The sequence below is a fragment of the Saccoglossus kowalevskii genome, chromosome 17 (genome assembly GCF_978046115.1).
Source record: "Saccoglossus kowalevskii chromosome 17, keSacKowa6.1, whole genome shotgun sequence".
NCBI lineage: Eukaryota > Metazoa > Hemichordata > Enteropneusta > Harrimaniidae > Saccoglossus > Saccoglossus kowalevskii.
The window spans coordinates 19,707,835-19,730,803 of record NC_140657.1 but is presented as its reverse complement, the minus strand read 5'-3'; the positions used below and the strand labels follow the sequence as shown (position 1 = coordinate 19,730,803).

The 22,969-nt window shown below is 37.3% G+C and overlaps 1 protein-coding gene and 1 long non-coding RNA gene across 7 annotated transcripts in view; one reads left to right on the top strand and one right to left on the bottom strand.

The window, feature by feature from the left end:
- The window catches only part of LOC144363364 (TNF receptor-associated factor 2-like), a 106,942-nt gene that overhangs the window by 23,201 nt on the left and 60,772 nt on the right, over positions 1-22,969 (top strand). For 3 of the 6 annotated variants that reach the window (XR_014926867.1, XR_014926868.1, XM_085492259.1), the window contains exon 1: positions 9,953-10,026. The exons of 2 other annotated variants lie outside the window; for them this stretch is intronic. The gene's annotated coding sequence lies outside the window, so the exon portion shown is untranslated. Of the gene's footprint in view, positions 1-9,952; positions 10,027-15,030; positions 15,117-22,969 lie in introns of those variants that run through there. One more of the 6 variants, XM_085492261.1, reaches the window with a different exon arrangement.
- LOC146732718 (uncharacterized) overlaps positions 1-22,969 on the bottom strand; it is a 47,923-nt gene that overhangs the window by 6,673 nt on the left and 18,281 nt on the right. The gene's annotated exons all lie outside the window — the stretch shown is intronic.

Below are 22,969 nucleotides of genomic sequence, written 5' to 3'. Positions count from 1 at the left end.
TTGGAATATCTATTTCATATTATTTGGAAAAAAAGCTTTCTAAAAATATATTACTTGATGGGATGCAAAGAATGTGTTACTTCAGGAATGTGCTATGCAATTGCAATAGCAATAACCTCTACTAAATCCACAGTCATAGACAAAGTGGAACCAGAAATGTTTCCACAAATCGAATGAAAGTTGTGATACTGAGGAGGAAGATACTGATATTTCTTTAAGAACTTTTTCTATCAACAGATGCAGATGCAAGGAAGATAGGCATCACTGTGAAACTTCTCAAAACCGGCGACCTGCTGCAAAGGACTTGAAAAGTTACTGAAAGAACCTTGCGAAAAGAGCAAGCAGGATTCGGGAGTGAAAGAGGATGCACATTTTCTTGTTAGGAACCACCATAGAATCACCAACCCTTTCATTGGAAGACTCTAAAAGCATATGAATTTCTATTAAAAGTCATCAACAATATAAATAACATGTACATCATCAGGCAATGCTGTGCACGTCATGACGGCCAACAAACAAAGACAGAACTGTGTAATTCCACTCATTCTATTCTTCATTGTCATCGACTGGGTGATGAAGAAATCTAACATAGACAAGCTATAAAGATGACTTGTATGGAGCCTGAAGCCAGAATGAAGGATGCTGATTATGCAGATGACATTCCCTTAATTTCACATCCTAGAAAAAACATTCAAGAGAAAAAAGATTGGGTCAACAGAATTGCGACAACACAGGATTCGTTAAACGCCCTAATAAAGCACTAAGATGATGAAATTAAAGATCAACGGTACAACTAAAACTTGTGTGGGAATAGAAGCAGGAGGGAACCCCAATAGACCTGTTGCATCACATGACTTCAGTTGCCAAAATGTCTGCGTTGGCGGTTGATGGTGCACAACAGATAGTATTTTGGAAAGGCATTTGAGATGCGATGAGAGAACTAGAAAGATATCGAGAGATAGTTACAGGGAGGACATACTTTGCCAACAGAGGCATGGGTCCTTTGTTACCGGTGTCAAGATACGCTGATAGCTCGTTTGACATAACCTTCAATCTTGGCATTTGCTGAATATGATCTGCCATTGAATAGTCCACACAGATGACAGTTACACAGAACTTGATGGGGTGAAGACAGTGGCATGGCTCCTTCTAATTTTGCGAACAGGAAGACCATGTAGCTACAGACTGTAGAAACCCCACCACAGAGCAGCAAAGTAACAAGTAATTTCCAGTGTACTGGGAATATAGGGACCAAATCTATTGTCCTTGGTAATGTTAGACCTTTTCTGGGAAAGATTGTTGGTGATCCGAATGAAGAGTCTGCCATTGTTACTTGTCTGTTGTGTCTAGTTGATACTGGGTAACAGGTGACTACAACCAGAGTGGGATTTCACAAAGAGCATTTGTTTGATTGTTCAATCAGGCCTATTGCTGAATTTAAGAAATGGTGCTGGTGGTCAAGAGGTTCCATTCTTGGGTATGTTGGGATTTTTGGTTAGTTATGAGCTGTTTTGTTGTATTGGTACGAGCCTAATCCACTTGTGACGACCTGTTCAGATTGCTTCATTAAAGAACATATAGAAAGATCATTATTTTTTGCAAGAAGAGGGTAAAGTAACGCTGTCACATTGTTTCTGCAGCGGGTAATACAGACAAGCCAAGAGGGTGAATCCTTGAAGCCCTGGCCAATACCTAAATGTACCAGAAGTTCACTCATTCTTGGGATTTGCCGGATATTATATACAATTTGTGAAGGGTTTTTCAAGCGTACCAGCTCCTCTTCATGCTCACGGGAGGGCCACATGGTAGGAAAGGGAAATTCAGATAAAAGCTTAGGGTGAAGACGTACAGCTCTTAGATTCAAATTGAATTGACACAAGAATGTCAAGATGCTTTTGATACACTGATAGCTCGTTTAACATCACTTAAAATCTTGGCAGTTGCTGACTATGATCTGCCATTAAATAATCCACAAAGATGCCAGTTACACAGAACTTGGTGGGATGTTATCTCATGTACAAGAAGGAAAGGAGAGAGCCAATGCATTTGCCCGAAGAAGCTTATCAAAATCAGAAAGTAACCATCCAGCACATAAATTGGAAATGTTAACCCTCAAATGAGTAGGTACAAGGTTTCATGTTCATCTTTATGATAACCAGTTTAAAATGGTTCCGGATAGCAAGCTATTTACTTACGTGATGACCACAGCAAAGCTGAATGCAACCGGCCATAGATGGTTGCCAGCATTGTCTACATAAAGATTTAAACTTCAGTATCATCCAAGAAGAACAAATAGTGATGTAGACAGTCGCTCACAGAGAATTCATCCTGGTGACCAAGATAGAGAGGTCAATCAAGAAGGCCTTCAAGATGCAATCAAGACAATTTGCCATTAACATAGTTGTAGACAAGCTCTAAAGGAGTCATAGATCAGGTTCCATGGGCCGACTGACAGTTGTGATACCAAAAAGGAAGATACTTATATTTCTCTAACAACATTTTCTAGCAACGTGCCAGTGTATACCTCTTCTGAGGCTGCTGAGCATGATGACTAGAAATTACTGCTCCTGACACTGCTCACAACACAAATGATTCACACATTCAAACCATGTATACTGTATATGTACATATACCTGCTGTAGTGTACATATACATCAAAGATTTTAAAAATAACAGAATAAATATGTACTCATATGCTCATTCCAGTCAGTTTTGTCTTGCCATATGACATATGTGCTAGACACTGGAAGATCTGATGATATAGGTCCAGACGGAAAATAGAAAGGCATCATTGTAGAACTACTCAAAACGGGAGACCTGCTGAAAAGGACGTGAAAAATCATTGAGAGTCTTGCCAGAAGAGCAAGCAGAATTCAGGAGTGAAAGAGGATGCATATTCTTGTAAGGAACCACCATAGAATCACCAACCCTTTCATTAGGAGACTCTCAAGGCATATGAATTTCTATTAAAAGTCATCAACATTATAAATGACATGTACATCACCAGGCAATGCTGTGCACGTCATAACGGCCAACAAACAAAGACAGAACTGTGCAATTCCACCCATTGTATTCTTCATTGTCATCGACTGGGTGATGAAGAAATCTAACATAGACAAGCCGTAAAGATGACTTGTATGGAGCCTGAAGCCAGAATGAAGGATGCTGATTATGCAGATGACATTCCCTTAATTTCACATCCTAGAAAAACATTCAAGAGAAAAAAGATTGGGTCAACAGAATTGCAACAGCACAGGACTCGAGAAACGCCCTAATAAAGCACTAAGATGATGAAATTAAAGATCAACTGCACAACTAAAACTTGTGTGGGAATATAAGCAGGAGGGAACCCCAATAGACCTGTTGCATCACATGACTTTCGTTGCCAAAATGTCTGCGTTGGCGGTTGATGGTGCACAACAGATAGTATTTTGGAAAGGCATTTGAGATGCGATGAGAGAATTAGAAAGATATCGAGAGATAGTTACAGGGAGGACATACTTTGCCGAAAGAGGCACGGGTCCTTTGTTACCGGTGTCAAGATACGCTGATAGCTTGTTTGACATCACCTTCAATCTTGGCATTTGCTGAATATGATCTGCCATTGAATAGTCCACACAGATGACAGTTACACAGAACTTGATGGGATGAAGACAGTGGCATGGCTCCTTCTAATTTTGCGAACAGGAAGACCATGTAGCTACAGACTGTAGAAAGCCCACCACAGAGCAGCAAAGTAACAAGTAATTTCCAGTGTACTGGGAATATAGGGACCACATCTATTGTCCTTGGTAATGTTAGACCTTTTCTGGGAAAGATTGTTGGTGATCCGAATGAAGAGTCTGCCATTGTTACTTGTCTGTTGTGTCTAGTTGATACTGGGTAACAGGTGACTACAACCAGAGTGGGATTTCACAAAGAGCATTTGTTTGATTGTTCAATCAGGCCTATTGCTGAATTTAAGAAATGGTGCTGGTGGTCAAGAGGTTCCATTCTTGGGTATGTTGGGATTTTTGGTTGGTTATGAGCTGTTTTGTAGTATTGGTACGAGCCTAATCCACTTGTGACGACCTGTTCAGAATGCTTCATGAAAGACCATATAGAAAGATCATTATTTTTTGCAAGAAGGGGGTAAAGTAACGCTGTCAGACAAGCCACGAGGGTGAATCCTTGAAGCCCTTGCCAATACCTAAATGTACCAGAAGTTCACTCATTCTTGGGATTTGCCGGATATTATATACAATTTGTGAAGGGTTTTTCAAGCGTACCAGCTCCTCTTCATGCTCACGGGAGGGCCACATGGTTGGAAAGGGAAATTCAGATAAAAGCTTAGGGTGAAGACGTACAGCTCTTAGATTCAAATTGAATTGACACAAGAATGTCAAGATGCTTTTGATACACTGATAGCTCGTTTAACATCACTTAAAATCTTGGCAGTTGCTGACTATGATCTGCCATTAAATAATCCACAAAGATGCCAGTTACACAGAACTTGGTGGGATGTTATCTCATGTACAAGAAGGAAAGGAGAGAGCCAATGCATTTGCCTGAAGAAGCATATCAAAATCAGAAAGTAACCATCCAGCACATAAATTGGAAATGTTAACCCTCAAATGAGTAGGTACAGAGTTTCATGTTCATCTCTATGGTAACCAGTTTAAAATGGTTCCGGATAACAAGCTATTTACTTACGTGAAGACCACAGCAAAGCTGAATGCAACCGGCCATAGATGGTTGCCAGCATTGTCTACATAAAGATTTAAACTTCAGTATCATCCAAGAAGAACAAATAGTGATGTAGACAGTCGCTCACAGAGAATTCATCCTGGTGACCAAGATAGAGAGGTCAATCAAGAAGGCCTTCAAGATGCAATCAAGACAATTTGCCATTAACATAGTTGTAGACAAGCTCTAAAGGAGTCATAGATCAGGTGTCCATGGGCCGACTGACAGTTGTGATACCAAAAGGAAGATACTTATATTTCTCCAACAACATTTTCTAGCAACATGCCAGTTTATATCTCTTCTGAGGCTGCTGAGCATGATGACTAGAAATTACTGCTCCTGACACTGCTCACAACACAAATGATTCACACATTAAAATCATGTATACTGTATATGTACATATACCTGCTGTAGTGTACATATACATCAAAGATTTTAAAAATAACAGAATAAATATGTACTCATAAGCTTATTCCAGTCAGTTTTGTCTTGCCATATGCCATATGTGCTAGACACTGGAAGATCTGATGATATAGGTCCAGACGGAAAATAGAAAGGCATCATTGTAGAACTACTCAAAACGGGAGACCTGCTAAAAAGGACGTGAAAAATCATTGAGAGTCTTGCGAGAAGAGCAAGCAGAATTCAGGAGTGAAAGAGGATGCATAATCTTGTAAGGAACCACCATAGAATCACCAACCCTTTCATTAGGAGACTCTCAAAGCATATGAATTTCTATTAAAAGTCATCAAAATTATAAATGACATGTACATCACCAGGCAATGCTGTGCACGTCATGACGGCCAACAAAGACAGAACTGTGTAATTCTACCCATTCTATTCTTCATTGTCATCGACTGGGTGATGAAGAAATCTAACATAGACAAGACATAAAGATGACTTGTATGGAGCCTAAAGCCAGAATGAAGGATGCTGATTATGCAGATGACATTGCCTTAATTTCACATCCCAGTAAAACATTCAAGAAAAAAAAGATTGGGTCAACAGAATTGCAACAGCATAGGATTCGAGAAACTCCCTAATAAAGCACTAAGATGATGAAATTAAAGATCAACAGTACAACTAAAAGCTGAGCGGGAATAGAAGCAGGAGGAACCTCCATCAGAACTGTTGCATCACAAGACTTCAGTAGCAAATATCTGGAAATCATCAGTTCCGAAAACCAACACCAAATTGAAAAAACTCCTATGAAAAGCTATGATGACCATTTCATTCATTCATTCATTCACTCGTTTTGGGGTATTTAAATTTGTTTGTGTGTCAATGTTGGTTTGTCCATCATTCGTTCATTAAATATCTCATCCATTCATTCATTCATTTGCCCACTGTTAATTTCTAATTGTAATGCATGGCTTAAGGGCACAACATATCTAAGCAATAGCAATAATTTCAAGCGGGTGTTAACAATAAGCATGTTATGTGTATTAATATACTAATAATACTAATACTAATACTAATAATAGTAGTAGTAGATAAGTATTGAATGTAGTATTGAATGTAGTTCTGTAGAAATATTATTAGTCTGGTGGTGGTGGTGGTGGTGGTGGTGGGATGACTTATTTCAGATATTTGTCAAAAATAGATGCCAATACTGGTATAACAGTCACCATCACTTACAGAGGTCTCATGTTTTGAACGTAAGTAGTTGTCATTAAAATTATTTATTGAGGAAGAATATCTAGAGTATTTTTCTATCAGTCATTTCAAATATTGTTTATAATTTTTCAAAAAATAAACCCCAATCGTTTAGAAGCTTCGGAATAATCTGGATCTCGCTGTTTACAACGATTATTCATTGTCAGATAACTCCAAAATGTTCATGCTTTCCTTAGGATGGATTGTTTTTCAGTCAGAGAACAATCCATTTGATTTAGAAGAGTTGTCAAGGAGACCGCAAAATTGGAAGGATGTTTCACCATTGCCAGAGAGTGTAATTGTCAGATTCGCTGAGTGAATGAAATTTTCAAAAGTCAATTTGGACTTTCTTTTCAGCGAGAAACTGAGAGCTCAATATACTTCATAAGAACAACTCAGTAGAAGTATTTTGTATTTGTGGCATATGTTTGTTTGTGTTTACAGACTCAAGTGTGTTTGCTGTCTTTGGAGATTAACAGCCATGTTGTTTATTTGTTAAGATACAGGTACAATAAGAAGCATACTCATTCATTAATCTAAAATCAATATTCATATAGATATTTCAACAAAGTACAATGGACATATGACATTAATGACATAGATGGGACAGAGAACAAGAGGTAAGGTTTAATTTATTTTGTATTAAGAAGTCCAAAAAATCGAGTAGAATATTTTTTCTCAAAAAAAAACGAATAAAAGTTATAGATATACTATTTTCTTCTACATTGCGGTACTTTGGAAAATATTCTCAAATTACGGCATTTTAATACACATCACATTTACCTTATTGAATTTTCATAAACATGAGTAGATTTTACTCTAAATGACACAAATGCACGGACATAAAATGGCTACCAGTTATTGGATGATGTGGAACAGCCTACAAACTATCGGGCCGACTCGAAAAATATTTCATAAAAAAATAAATAAATAAACCTGCAAGCAGCATCCATGTTTGTCGTGTTGGGTGTGGTAATGTGAATGTGATATGGTTATACCTATCAGTAAATACCTATCTCTGGTAATAGAGATTCATATAATTAGTGATGTCATATGACGCATTAATAGTTCATCACAAACGCTATATGAATGAGCATAATATCCAGTCAATAATAAATGGAATTAGCATATGTGCATAATTAAAGGAGTCAATCGACCAACAAATATTTTTCCGAAACTCTGTATCGGTGTACACGTAATTAATGAGGTCACATGACCAGCTAAGAGTTATCAAAGAATGTTTTATGTGCACAATAACCGGTTACTAAATGTGTATGTGTATTATTGGGAATTAGATATGTAGATAATTAAATCGGCAAGGAATATGATTTTGAACTTCTTTCGTTTGAATATAAACACACAAACATGACCAAATTTTACACAATTAAACGGGTCCATAAAATTTTATTATATTTCTGATATGATTGATATGGCTGTATTCAGAGACAGAAAGACGTAAATAGTAACATGAATATCTTTGATTAATGTAATTGTGATCTACTTCTAGTCATTGACCTGGATTTCGTTTCGATTATACTGACGAATAGATGTCGCTATAGAATGTAAATGTTATCACAATGTCAAATCTGAACAATTCACTTGTTTTTATGGTTAAGTAAAGCGGACGCTGTGATGTACAGCTTTATTTGAACTCGTGTGCTGCGTGCAACCCGATCGCGAGGGCGTTATTTAAAGTGAATAAAAACAAAAGAATCAAGGTGGCGCCTTTGACGAAACTTGTATCGCTCTTTCTCGGGAAACAATTCTTGCTTTTCTTCTCGGCAAATGAATACAGATGTTCAAAGATGTCAAAAACAGCAGTTCAGGTCGCACATCACTAATATACAAGTTCACAAAAAAACTGAATTCAATTTTTTTCAATTTAGGTGGCCGCGAAGAATATAATTTCTTACAACTTCGTTTTCTCATCATGATTGCTGTCACTTTTTTGGAGGAGTGGGAGAAGATAAGTATTTATGAAAAAAACCACACACATTCAATGTGAGATTAATTTAAATAATATTTATATTTGTATTGCAGGTTAAAGTGACCGTGACCAATTCTGTTCAAGTTGTAGCAAAGTACTTACTATATGCCAATTCTGGAATAAATGTTTTGTGAGAAAGTTGTTTACATGTATGCATCGATGACACGTGTGTCTATGGAGTATATCCATGAGTATGTGAATGTAAGTGTTTGCGTGTGTATGGATATATACGGTAACTGTGGACAGGTATACATTACTTAAATAATAAAGTAACTGATCCCACCTCCCTTAGGGTCGGGGGGTACTTTATGTTTTCATTTTCCACATTAACATATACGACGGGGACGATTGTTGACGAAGACGACAGTGATGATGGTAGGGTGGTGCTGGTGGTGGTGATGATGATGGAGGTGGTGGTAGTGATGGTGATGATGGACCATTGTTACATGATCGCAGAACAATTATGAAAATGTGCATAAATATTCGGCCGTTATTTCGGCGAGACAAATGGATTTCTTAAATTTGTTCAATTAGTGTCAAAACGTCCAATCTCACATGCAGGCATACACGTACCTACAATGGATCTCTCTTTTATTTGGTATAAGAAATCTCAAAATTTGATTATTTTAGCATATTCATCAAAATTGATATTTTAAAATCGCTGCTTGTTATGTTCCTTATCTCCTCCATGCAACTATTTCAAAGACCGAGGCTATAACAGTGTCGCTAAGTGGTTTTCAATGCTGAAACTCATTTTGCAGATGTTAATTTTGTTATTGTTGTTTTTGTGTTTTATCCAAAGCTAAAAAGCTAATTTTGGAGATGCTTGTTGAACTTTCAGATTCACCAATAAATGTTCGCTCGTCCGTGGAGTGATTTGTTCAGTGTGTTCAAACTTCTCTGCTAGTAATCTTGACACTAATATGTAACGCTTGTCGGTGTAATTTTGTATTCTAAATAAAAAAAAGTCAATTACTGTGAACAAGACCAAAATGTTGCTACAGAATATAACGTGTTACATAGTGAAAAAAAATCTTCTTGCATACTTCGAGTTCGTCAAGTGAAAAACTCTGTAGATCATCATTATTCTGACTTGCTGCGAGTTACATGAATGTTGGGATTCACCATGGCGCCCTCTATGGCAAAACTGACTGGATCGCCGGTGGTAGTAAATTGTGAGTTTTCGAACCTTCCCAGGTAACGCGATAATTGTTTTTTAATAATAAAAAACAAACATCGCAGTCCCAAGCGCAAAGTCTGTTGTAAAATTTTTGGATTTATGCATTCCCATGATGTATCCTTGGGAGGAAAAGACGTACTAGTAGTATACTCAGACAAGTACGCGGTCATATCGACCTCCGCTGCTCGTCGGTCGATACTCTCGCTGTACTGTTTTTGTGCATTAAGGTGCGAAATTGTTTTATCTACTTTATAAACTATTAGCTGGCCTTCTAGCCAGCTTGGTTGGAAATGTCTAGATCTAATTCAGCTCCCATTTGTATAACATAGACATTAGCTGGTATACGAGTAAAAAAGCACAATTCCGCACCTAACTCTATTTGTGCATACTGCGATATTCCCGTAATAACAATTGGCCCGTCCCTTTATTCACACAGGCGGACTCGGGTACAGGTTCACGCCAACACTGGCGCACCACAGTGAGTGTATTCGTTCTTTATGTGTCGCTGTGTTATTGCAGCGTGTTGTGCTTGCATTAATTAGTAGTACATGTGACATCATGTATCTACTATTGTAGTATGCAATGTCAAAGCAATCTACTAGTCAGTAACTAGTAGAGCCTGTTGTACTGAATATGGCGGCGACCTCGATTATACCATGTTACATGATTATACGCCCCATCCCGACTACCCCCCCCCCTCTCCCCCTACACTTTTGGGGGATTTCTGTCTTGGATGACACGTTCAACTAAGCGCCCACTCATTCCAACACGTCTCAAATTAAACCGCTAAGTCGTGGAACCCGCCGCGGTCATTGAACATCGTTCTACTTGTACGTCTGAATAATTAGTGTCCATTGTGCCCGACTACTGCAGCTATTCAGTTGATTTCTTTCTACTTCCTCGTAGAAGGTAGTACCGTACTACCAAAGACAGCACTATACTGTTCATGGTACTACCCACTTCTTCTAAGCCATTGGCCAGTAAACTACCCCTGAATATCTTACTGTTACAGCCTATACCGGCTATACTAACATCAGTATATACATGTACATGTATTATAGATATAGTGTTTATAGGCATGCAACACCGGATAGTAAACAAATTCTGCCACATTCACTGTACATGCTACATAGTTTTTGGAACGTGTTTGTCTCTGTCTAATATTTGGGTTTGTCTAGTGTCGGTCTTTCCCACTAATTTTTCGTATTTTACAGTTCGAGCATTGCATCTTTCATTTGACTATTGTTTCATTCGCGGTGTACAGTAATGTCGGTAAATGGGTGAAATGAAATTGCAATATTTTGCCGGACAAGTACATTCTTTTGACATTGTACAGTCACTTAAAATGATGGGTTAAGTAACAACAAAATAGAGCTAAATGTGATAAGTAATTCTAGAGAATTTTAGTCTTCGTAATTCTGTGAGAATTATGAAAGTCACATTTTCAAAACTGTTTCAAAGGCATTGTAGAAAGTTGTATGGTATTTTAGCTATCGTACTTATAAATTGCTACATGTTTGCATCACTTTGACCGTGGAATAAATTGTGTTCATTGGTTGACGTAGGTGTGCGTTAAATGTATTTCTTTGTAAGTAAACTTAGAACACTCGATGACCATTGAATAATTGCTACAACACTGCATTATTAATTGGAGCAATAACTGATTACGCATGCGAATCGGACAATGCAAATGTACTATACATAAAATATCGATGTATTCATCCATTATACATACATACATACATACATAATCAATACAAATATAAAATTGATTATTTCAAAAATCGTCCGACGCAACGTGGTCTTCTATTATTTATTTCGCCACTTCTGTTGACAAATTGATAAAACGTACAAAATGTGTGCGTCATGAAATACTTTAAATGGGCACTGAACTGTGGATTTTAGTTTGTTTCACTAGTAAGAGCTTTCATAATCATTAGTCGCCTGAATCTGCCATAGTTCATCGATAACACTACAAGTTTGGCAAGCATTACAGTGAAACAAAGTCACTGAAACAAAGAGTCCCATCAGCGGCTCTCCGTGTCTGCTTTCCATGTTTTTTTTAAATCGTTATAAAAAACAATAGGCTGGCAGGAAAGTTCACATGTGTTATTAGTCTTTCTTAGCCACTAAAACATTTATTATAACAATCCAGTACCATATCAAACATACTCAGTGCAAATAAAGGTAATTCAGGAAACTTTTAAGATATATAACGGTAATTGTCAAAATATTAAATTAACACCTTCCATAATATTTATTTATGAGTAAATAAATTTATACTTAGCGAAACGAACATTTCAATTTTATTGATAAAATCAGGTTATTTTCGGCAAATGTTTTATGTCGTTATATACACGACTGAAAGGTGAATATAAAGGTTAAGTTTCGTCCGACAGTCGTGATTATTGTACGTGTAAGCCCCTTGTTTCGCTGATTACAAATTTCCGATCATCTGTAATTAGCGAAATGAATCACTTATTGATTAAAATATTGTTATTTTTGAAAAATATTATATGTTGTTATATACACACTGAAAGGTGAATACACTGGTTAAGTTTCGTCCGACAGTCGTAATTGTGGGTATAAAACATCCTTTCTCTGATTACAGTTTAATTGCCATTACGTGTATTATTCAGTTTCGTTTCGTTTCGTTTCGCTTCTATCACGGGGGGAATTCTTCTCGCTGGGGGTTCTCCACACGTGTCAGGGGGAAATCTCGTCTCGTCTCTCTATCGCGTCCCCTTGAGGTGCGGGATCGAGAAAGTCACTTAAGCTTTACAGTCAAATAAGACACGCACAACGAAATACGTTTCAGCTCACGTCTTAGTCGGTCAATCGAGCACTCTATAAGACACAGCGCCCTGGAAAAAATCCCCAAGACTATCGCAAGGCTGACCCAAGACTCTTTTAGACTGCGTCAAGGCTCGCCCCAAGACTCTCCAGGACTGCGTCTGTTCTGCTGTACTCCCCAAGACCAACTAAATCAACTTTATTCATTTTCAAAACTCTAACCAATTACAAAGCAGTAAAAAGACTCTAGGGCGTAACTTTCAATCATAAAGCCAATCACACTAAGCACTGAATACGTCATATCTTTTGATTAATCGTTCACTACATTAATAACTACTAATACCAACTGTCAGAATTAATAGTCAGAATAGCGATGGTTATCTCGTAATTAGTTCCAAATCACTGAGCCAAGTTCCGTCCAAAACTTCAAATAGGTCTAAACGATGACAGACATAACACAACAATTTGCTAATAATCAGCTAATTAAGTCAGTCAACAGATACGCAAAAACAAATTCATGACACTTCTTTGGTTACAAAAATCCTTTATTATCGGTGACCTGTGGATCTAGGCAACTCTCGATTAGACACTTCAAATATGGCTGCTTTTCTGAGAATATTGAAGGTAGATGGCCTCACATGATATTTATGTGTTTTGTTTACATGTTTCATTTTGTAGGAGTTTGAGCTGGCCAGAATTGTATTACATACGTGTGTTTTCAACAAATTAAAACAATATTTTGATCTTTGTAACCTGTTTGTTTTTGGAAAAAAATCTCCCAAACGCTAACATGGTCGTCTATGGAGTTATGACAATAATTAAATAATGGTACTTATGTATGAACCCTGACTGCTCTCTAGCGTGCCACGTCGTGTCCTGTAAGTTTTAACCACGCAATCATCATGTTGCAACGAAGTGGTGATCCCTCGCATGACCCCTCAAACTATATGATCGTTCTGTTTAACACGCTAGGATTTATTCAGTTACCGTTATTATTATTATAATGTCACGCGATGTTTATTGCAATTTGTATATAATTCTTATATACCGAACAAACGATTGAAGGTCGTATATTTTTTGACGTCAAGTGGGTTAGACTGGCCCAAGTATGTTTGACTTTTCAGAAGTCAGAGCCTCAGACTGGAGGCTCAGAGGTTGAGTATCAAAGGATAATATATAATATTAATATTATTGAATAACATTTTTTTTAATTTTTAAATATTTAAAACATCGTAATCCAGGTCTTAATGATCTACTGACTAAAAATAATAAGTGAAAAATAATAAAATGTGGGTAAAATGTATTTTTGTATATGGACGATCATAGTGGGCGTAATTGGTAACTGTACTATGTTCACGTAAAGTAGTTCTTGCATTGTGCAGCGATTTTGTGTATTATTAGTTACTTTCTGTATAGATTTTAGGTGGATGTCATTTCATGTGTGATTTTTAAAAGGCTGACATCTCTCGCCACTGCATCGTGACACTTTTGAATCTTCGAAACGATGACCGATACTCACAATTACTTCCCGGTAAATCAATGCGCGCGTTCATTTTCAATTTTAGCCAAAACCTTCATGGGATTAAGCATGGAAAACCCTATCTCCAAGGATTTTTTGGGCATGGCCCAAAATTGATTTGCCCTGCTCCAGCTACACACCCCCATCAAATATTTGCTAAAGATACACGTGCTGGTATAGACCTACCTAGTTTCTAGGCATTGGCAACAAAAACACATGTATGCAAATTGGCCAAAAACAAGTATGCTATTACCAAAGGATATACACTTAGTAATAAAATGTGTATCAATCAGAACATTACTTTAACAAATATATGCAATATATGCTAATTAGCTATTTAACATGTAAATTTTCCTAAAATGGAAACTTGTATGCCATTACATGTCTCTACTAAGTTTGGTCCAAAAATATGCAAATTACTAGTAGCTAATTTTAAAAAATTAACACATGTGGTCCACAGCCTTATCAGTTCCGAGCAGTATCCAAAAGCACACTTTTGTGCCAAATTACCTTAAAATATTAATATGGAGATTTTCATGACACATAGACAACGAAACTTGAAAGCACCGATATTATCCCACCCCCTGCATATACAATTGTCATTCCCATTCATATTGTGCATTTTATCAAGAATGACCTGTGAGATTAAAACGTGACCTTTGAGGCTTTTTGCATTGTGTTAAATTCACATCATGATTAAACTTGAGAGACTGGGTCTGTTACGGGTTTCTTAATATATAGTTTGTGACAATTAGAGATGATCTACTCATCCGAGGACTCCCTTTCCACACCTACAAAACATGATTTAAATACCCCGTATAAACGGCTCAACATAATGTAACATTTTAATAGTTGTGTTATCGTCGTTGATCACGCCCTCTCGCTGCAACATATACTAATCCGTTCTACATGGACGACTTTCCCGGAAGTAGCCAGGCTGGAGTGCACAAATACTCCTGCTTTGTCATAGCTGAAAATACAAACATGTCAATTTGCTGATAATTGATAGAAGGGAATTTAATTTTTGTCACGTCGGTTGGTACACTCAGAAGCACAATATCACGCATGCAAGTTTTCGTTACACCCCAAAACGACATGCGCGCGCATGCGAAAGGCTACATCTTCGACTTCCGGGAAAGTCGTATATAAATATCAGCACGTGCCTCTGAGGCCCTGACCTCTGACCTAGTGCAGACTGCATGTGGCCACATGTTCTTGTATGCAGCCTTATGTCGCCACGTTCAAATGTGTTTCTGGTAGGTTGACTCTTATTTGAATCAAAACTATTCCATTGTACTATTCATAACTATACACCAGTAAATAATAATACACATTTTTCATGCCTGGTTGTACGACTGATTAGCCGGAAACAACTTCAGTATTAGTGATTGGGGGTGGGGGGGGGTGGGGGGTACGGGGCACTGATAATTGCTTATTTCGCTGACTGGAAAATGCACTAAATTAAAACCCAGTGAATATGAAAAATTTAGCATAGAACACATTAGGGATTGGTTAGCCCTGAGTACAGTTCAACGGAAGGAGGCCAACCTACAGGACTGTACTCGGGGCTAGGGATTGGTCAGTTACTTCGGCCTAGGGGGGGTCGGCAGATTCCATTTTGCCAGCGGTAAATCTCAGTTGACCCACCCCCTATCAAATAAAAAAAAGTGGGTGACCCCGCCCCACCGCATTATATTTTAAAACTTGAAACATGCTGACCCCCCCCCCCAAAAAAAAAAAAACAAAAAAAACAAAGAAACATTAACAGTTTTGGCTCTGACATGATTACAAAATGTATTATATGTGCATTGAAAATATCATGGTTTGCCATAATTTTTACATAATCTTTAGCGTTTGCATTTAATAGACCTGAGGAGGGGAGGGGAAGCATAATACCAAAAAATGACTACAGAAAAGGCTGCAGGAAGGAGGGAAATCTATTCTGCTAAAGATAGTAAATAAAAGCAAAGCTGTGGAGTACTTACTCGATAAACACCCTTATAAGATAAGAAAAGAGGTATAATTCTGTACTGGTGTGAGAGTATCATTCTCTACAAGCCTGTCTAACTCTGAATTAGTGGCTTCTCTCAGCGCAAAAGCTAAGGGACGTGCCTTAAAAAATTTAGGTTTCATATCACTCTTTACATAAATCTTGGCACTATCTCCATTATAACTACCCAAACCTGGTGTAAAAACATCATTATACTTCTGTTTTACCCTATGCAAGTAACTATCATGATCACTAGACTCTACCTTGACTTGGTGTACCAATTTTTTCCAGTCTAACTGAATAATTTCAAGCCAATTTCTACCTAGCAAATTCTGCCCTGTACCTGATACAACAATCACCGGTAATGTGAAGTGTTGACCATTATAATCAACCTCCACCATAACGACACCATCGACATCCAGTGTTTCACCAGTGTAAGTCTTCAAAATTACATCAACTTTCTGCAACCCCTGCCTTAATTCTGGGTTAAATCTACATATTTTTTTAAATTCCTGTGCATTTAACAAAGTAAAGCTTGCACTTGTATCAATTTCTAAATCAACTGATTGACCTTCAATATTCATTTTACACATAAAAGGATCAACTCTACCCAGATTAGCTCTATTGAGATTTCCTTCACAATAATTGATCTCATTAAAACTATAATAGTCATCTTCATCAAAATCATTTCCCTCCAAAACCTCATTGTCAATGTTTTCAACTTGGTGAGTACTACCACCTTTAGTTGTTGACTTGACTTGTTTCCTGCTGCCAGTATAGCTTCGTCCACGACCTCTCCCACGAAATGTTTTTGTAGTGTCTGCTTCTTGATTTGGACGCTTTTCATTCCTGCACTTACGCGAAATATGTCCTTTCTGTTGACAATTGTAGCAAGTCTTGTCCTTATAGATACAGTTGTATGGTTGGTGATTACCATCACACCTCCAACATGGTTTTGCTATTGTTGTATAGGTTTTATGTATGGTAGGGGAGTCCTTCATATCGGATACATCTTTCTTTGCGCATTCTGCAGCTATTGCCAATTCATAAACTCTTTTGAATGACAAAATTTCTCCTGTTTTTGGCTCAATGGACAGCAGTTTAGATTGTATGCGCTCATCATTAATACCAACTATTAATTGATCACGTAGCATCTGATCCTGGGGTTCTTCAGACAGAGAGTTAAAATTACAGTGTTCTGTTAACGATTTCAAGGAAGCCACATAATCAGCTATACTTTCACCATTTCGTCGGTTGCGTTTGTGAAATTTCAGTCGTGCAACAGTTTCTGACGGTTTCGGGTCGTGATGCTTGGTTAACAGCTCGCACAACTCAGTGAACGATAACTTGCCTGGTTCTTTTGGTTTGCACAAATTTCGCAAAAGATTGTACGCCTTAGGACCTATTATGGCAATTAACACAGATCTCTTCATGTCTGGCTCTACTATTTTGTTAGCTACGAAATAATGTTCCATTCTTTCACTGTATTCCGTCCATGACTCAAGTTCTGGGTCGAATTCGTTAACATTTCCGATTAGCGCCATTCTGAATACGTAATTAGGTATATCGTCTTAGCAACGGAAGTTCACGTGAATAATTCTTAGATACTCACTTACTATTTTAACTCACACAGAGTTGTAGTTATACAGTCACGAAGTCCGATACCTCCTGTTTTCACACAGAAAATGCAGTAACCATCAAATTTACGAAGCACACAGCTTGGCCTTTTTGACACATAGTCTGCAGTACAACAACCGTCCATGGAAAAAAATTTCGATTTTTCACCTTAAGGTCATTCCTGTTATCCTCGTCGCCATTTATGTGGTAACCGAGTGTTTACCTATCCACCACCGCAAAGATCCACACAGGAAAAACGGCAATTAACACGTTAACTCAGTTTTATCCTGTGGAACTGCAGACTACAACTTGGCAAGCTTTGCCGCCATTACAAACTCAAAGGTGATCATGTGACTACTAACAAAAGAACATCTAGCGTACTAAATATAGATACGAAGTTATCGCAACCATCGTCCTTTAACATGCGTTTTTACCCAGTTTTGTCTAACCAGTGAGGCAATACTATGGAGTATGCATATGCATGTCATGTCCAACTATGTGAAGTGAGTTCTAGAAGCTTGAGCCCAATTTTTAAGCACTGTTTGAGGTTAAAACAAAGATTGATAAATTATCTGTAACTGATTCTTTGTCATTCATTATCAAATGACATCATTTTAAATACTTCTACCCGGTACTCGTGTAAAATGCAATATCTAAGCATCATTCATTAGATTAAATTACACACTAAGGAGGACAAAACATGCCACCTCACTTAGCAATGAAACTTTGGAAAGAGGAAGGGAGGTGGCAGATTAGCAAATGAGGACTTCCAAAAAAACACAACTGAAAGGGGCTCGCTCTCTCTGGCAGCCTGTAATACCTGGCCTGATTTGTGGTACAATCTTTCTGATTCGCTAATGATCAACTCACTCTGAAACCCTTATCGTGATTGGCCCCTCGGTCTGCATCCTAATTAGCATACATGTATCACATAGAAATTGATAAACCACCCTAGCTTCTTTGCTAGTTCTACTATGAATACCTTAATGTAAATTTTTCCTTAGTTTAATTTAAACACCCATTGTAGGTTAATGTGTGTGGCATGCTTTGGTTATCGTTTTATTTTACACTTACAAAATAGTTTAAAAAGTGTGTCTGGTAATAGCATTTACATGTACAACCCTATACATGTAGTCTTGGAAACATTGTCTGATTTGCACTGTTTTGCTGAAAGCGACCATCCATATGGCCGTTCCTGTGTACTTGTGTGTGATCATTTTAGGAAAATCTGTAGTTGACCTCTGTAAAATTAAATAATTTGATTGGGCATGCCAAGGAGCTGGCGCCATCAATCAGCATTCCTGTAATAGCAACTTTCACCACTTCAAACCTATAGATTTTGCTGTGTTGTATCACACCATAGTCTACATGTCGCAAAATCTGTGACTTTAATTGTGTCTGATTTCTCATGGAAACACATCACAACATGCATCTTTCTGTTTCATTTACTATGGAAACGCATCAGAGCAGATTTTTTTAAATTTTATTTACAGTGAGTGCATTATAGTCAAAATTCTGCCATCTGTTATCTGTTTCAAGGAGTAATTTTGTTCACCATTCAGAACAGGGATTTCATAGCCGATCCGATGCGCCATTTTGCTCATAAAAACTTTGCCCACAGCATCTCACTATTTACACCCTCTTACAAATTCAAATCTGTTATTAGGGTCAGTGAAAGCTACGGTGGTCAAACACATACAAAATATTTAGGTAAATGTGTACCAATCACGAAATGTATTGCAAAAGTGTTTCATGTACTGTAAAAGACTTTATTTTTGCTTGGAGTAAATTTACTGTGTACAGGACCGAGTACACACCACTACCGTTTTTTGAATTACTTTTACAGTGTTTATATATTCAAGTATTGATTTCAGGGTACATGCAAAATTGTGATAGTTCATAACTTGTCTTATTACTCTAATTGTTGAAGGATTACGAGTTTGTTCAATGTACTGTGATAAATCATAACCCTGCATACTGGCATGCAATATATCAACCCACAAAATTTGGTAAAACAAGAATGTGTAACTAAAAATTATTTATTCAATTTTCACTTGTTGAAGAGGTTGAAAGTCTAGTATTATAGTCGGACTGAAACTGAGTCCTTGATACAACTAAACTTGCATTCGCATTTTGTCTTCCTTTTACATATTAAACGTGTTGATAATTGGATTGTGTGTCACAGCGCCCCCTATAGTTCAAATAAGAAACCTACTATGTTTTTTTTAATGAGGGCGTCTTGCCATTAAATACCAGTCATGCGTCAAACAGTTGTAAAAATACTATCATGTGTTTTTTAATCTAATTGCTTCAACTCTGCTTGAAATGCATTTTTGATACTCAACACATGTAGCAAAGTGCCAACTGAATTACAGTTTTTAGCTTCAATGAGGAATGAATTTATTTTAATGTACCCGGTAACAACAGTCAAATGTTTTAAAATACTGTTTCACGGGGAGAGGGTATCATTAATTTTTTTGTGTGGACTGTAGCTTCTTTTTCAATTGTAGATCTGTATAAATACAACTTTAATTGAATGCTAATTGATATTACATGTATTATATATCTGTCATCGTAACACCATATGTTACAGCGTGCCGTAATTTTTTACTCCCGTGTGCGAAGCACAAAAAGGGAGTCTTTGCAGTTAGTGTGTCTGTCTGTGTGTCTGTGTGTCTGTCTGTCTGTCTGTGTGTGTGTGTGTGTGTGTGTGTGTCTGTTCCATCGATATCTCAAGAACCAATGTTCGGATTTCAATGAAACTTGGTATATAGCTTGTCTGGGGCAATGCGCAGATTTGATTAGTTTTTGGTTGACATCTATGCATATTAATGAGCTCATCTGCATAATAATGTGTGAATTTTAAGCTAGTTCAGTTATATCTCAAAAAGCATTAAAACGATTTTTATGTAACTTGGTAAGAATGTTACTAATGATTGGCTGCTGCAATTCATTGTTGCATTTTACATTTTAATTAAAATTTAGCATTTTTTATGTATTTTTTTTATATTTTTTTTTCAAGTTTTTTATGCCCAATTGCATGAATACAACTAATAGGAATCGGTGAGTGGACTAATTTGCATAATGATGCGCATGAGTATTCTATTTTTTATGACCAGCAATTTATGATGGTGTCGGCCATTTTGTTATTTCCAGTGTGTTGTACAAAATCGAAGCAAGCGCTCGGGAGATGAAATGTATCAGTTTACATTATGAAAAGATCTAAGAAATTACATGTATGATTTTTTATTATCGTATAAGTAAATAAATAAATAAGTAATTGAACAAATGTATAACCTCAATGACTGTGAAACGAATTACTGTGCAAGCTAGTTTACATTCACGTGTGGTGTACAATTACATTCAAGCCACGAAACATTGAACCCTGTGTGAGCCCAGTCAAGAAAATAATGAATGTGAGATTCATCATCGCCAAAACCATGGCAGTGTTGAAGATATGAAAATGGTTGGTAGGTTCGATTTCATGGTAAAATGTTGTGTAAATTCGTTGTACTTGTGAATCCTGATTTATCACCGTATTATTGAACGCAAGAACAAATATGGTACTCTCCAGCATCAATGTAGTTGTATCAAGTCGCTGCCGTAAGAAGATATTTCCTTTGTATCGCTTACCAACATTGTATTGTACTTCTTTCCTTTATTTTCCTTTACACATTTGGAAACTTGCATGGTGCACTTTCACCCCCACCCTCCCCAAATTACGAAGCTATCATGTCGATTAGTAGGTATAGGATGTCTGCGTGTTGATGACTACGTCGTTGTGTAAGGGCTTCTCGTACGTAAAATGGGGCACATTCCCAGTAAAAATATCTATTTACACAGGGCGGACAAAATTCGCCTACATGTGTAAATTCATGTTGGGATTTGGAGAAAAAAAGCTCGTGAAACATACCGAATTTACCATGACAGGAGTGATCAATTTTGGTGCCGATTGTTGGTGGGCTGATCAGCATGTCGGATTATTTCTGAGAACGTTCTTCGTGTGGGAAATTACAAAATCATTATCACTAAGTAAGCTGGTTTACCTTATTTTTGTGTCAGGGTACCCTGTTCAAATGACATGAATCGACATGCGATGATTACCAAAACAATTTGACAATCGGTGTCTCATTTGTTCACCGCCCCCTCAACACGGTGATTTGTTATGACGGTGGTTTGTTATGAGCGGTATTTTTTCCCGGCCCTTTTCGTCGGAAATTACGAATTCATTAGCTCTAATATATCCTAGTTTACTTTAGTTGTTTCATCCGATTATTCTGTACAATGATTTTACCTAGCAAAGGAAACAATCGGTGTTTGGCTTTGTTATATGTTATATGTTCACCAATATTATATAGAAGACAGGATGGCTGGATTGTGATTAACTAACCTGGACAGTATTTATTTCATGTAGGCAGCCATGATGAGAAGAACAATGCATCATGGGTATATTTGTAGACTAGCCCATTGAGGGCGCTGTATACATAATAAGGCCAGGATATAACATCCCTTCTTGTTTTAAGCAAAAGTATCATTCAAATGGTTCTTACAATGTATCGAAGATATCTCTGACGAATGTTAATATCAATGGTATTTGAAAATAATGAAAAGTTCAACTTGACGATATGGTAATATATGTCCTTAATATGTTGAATTCGACTAAGTAATCACAATTTTAACAATGAATTCAATGAACTTGAATAAGTAACTAATTAATATTAACACTCAAGCGAAACTGTAAAAGTTAACAAGGTTCAGTTCGAACATTATTTAGAAACAAAGTCTTTGAATCGTGATGGCATCTGTATGTTACTCCTAAATCTTGTTGATTTAGATGGTTCCATATTAGGCATTGACTCTTGAGTGGTTTTGTCTGCAAGCAATGCTTGTTTACAGTCTGATGATGTTGATATTTGTTTCTTAGGCGTTAGGTGAATATTTGGCTGCTGTGGGCGTATGTGGACTCTGTTTCTGCGAAACTGGCTTCCAGTCTCTGTCTCTACCTCATATGACCTTGGTGTGTTAGCTGTGTTTATTATCTTTGCTGGAGACCATGTCTTATTGATGGGACTCTGGACATGAACTTGTTGTCCGACGAACAGCTCAGGCAGTTGTCTGGCATGCTGATTGTAGTGGTGGGTTTGTATTTCTTGTTGTGAGGTGAGATAGTGGCGTATATCTTCCTGATTTCGTGGTGGATGGATTTTACTTGGTAATGTAGTTTTGTAGACTCTGCCGTTCAGTAATTCTGCAGGTGAGGGTACGTTGGATTTTAGTGGTGTAGTGCGTAGTGATAATAAAGCTAAGTTTGGATCATCTCCCGATTCTTTACATTTGTTGAATATTTTCTCCACTGTTTGGATGTGGCGCTCAATGAATCCATGGCCCTTTGGGTAGTATGGTGAAGAGGTTATAATTTCAAAACCATACTGGTTAGCTAGATTTCTAAAGTCTCTTGACGTGAATTGTGAACCGTTGTCACAGATAAAGGATTCTGGTATG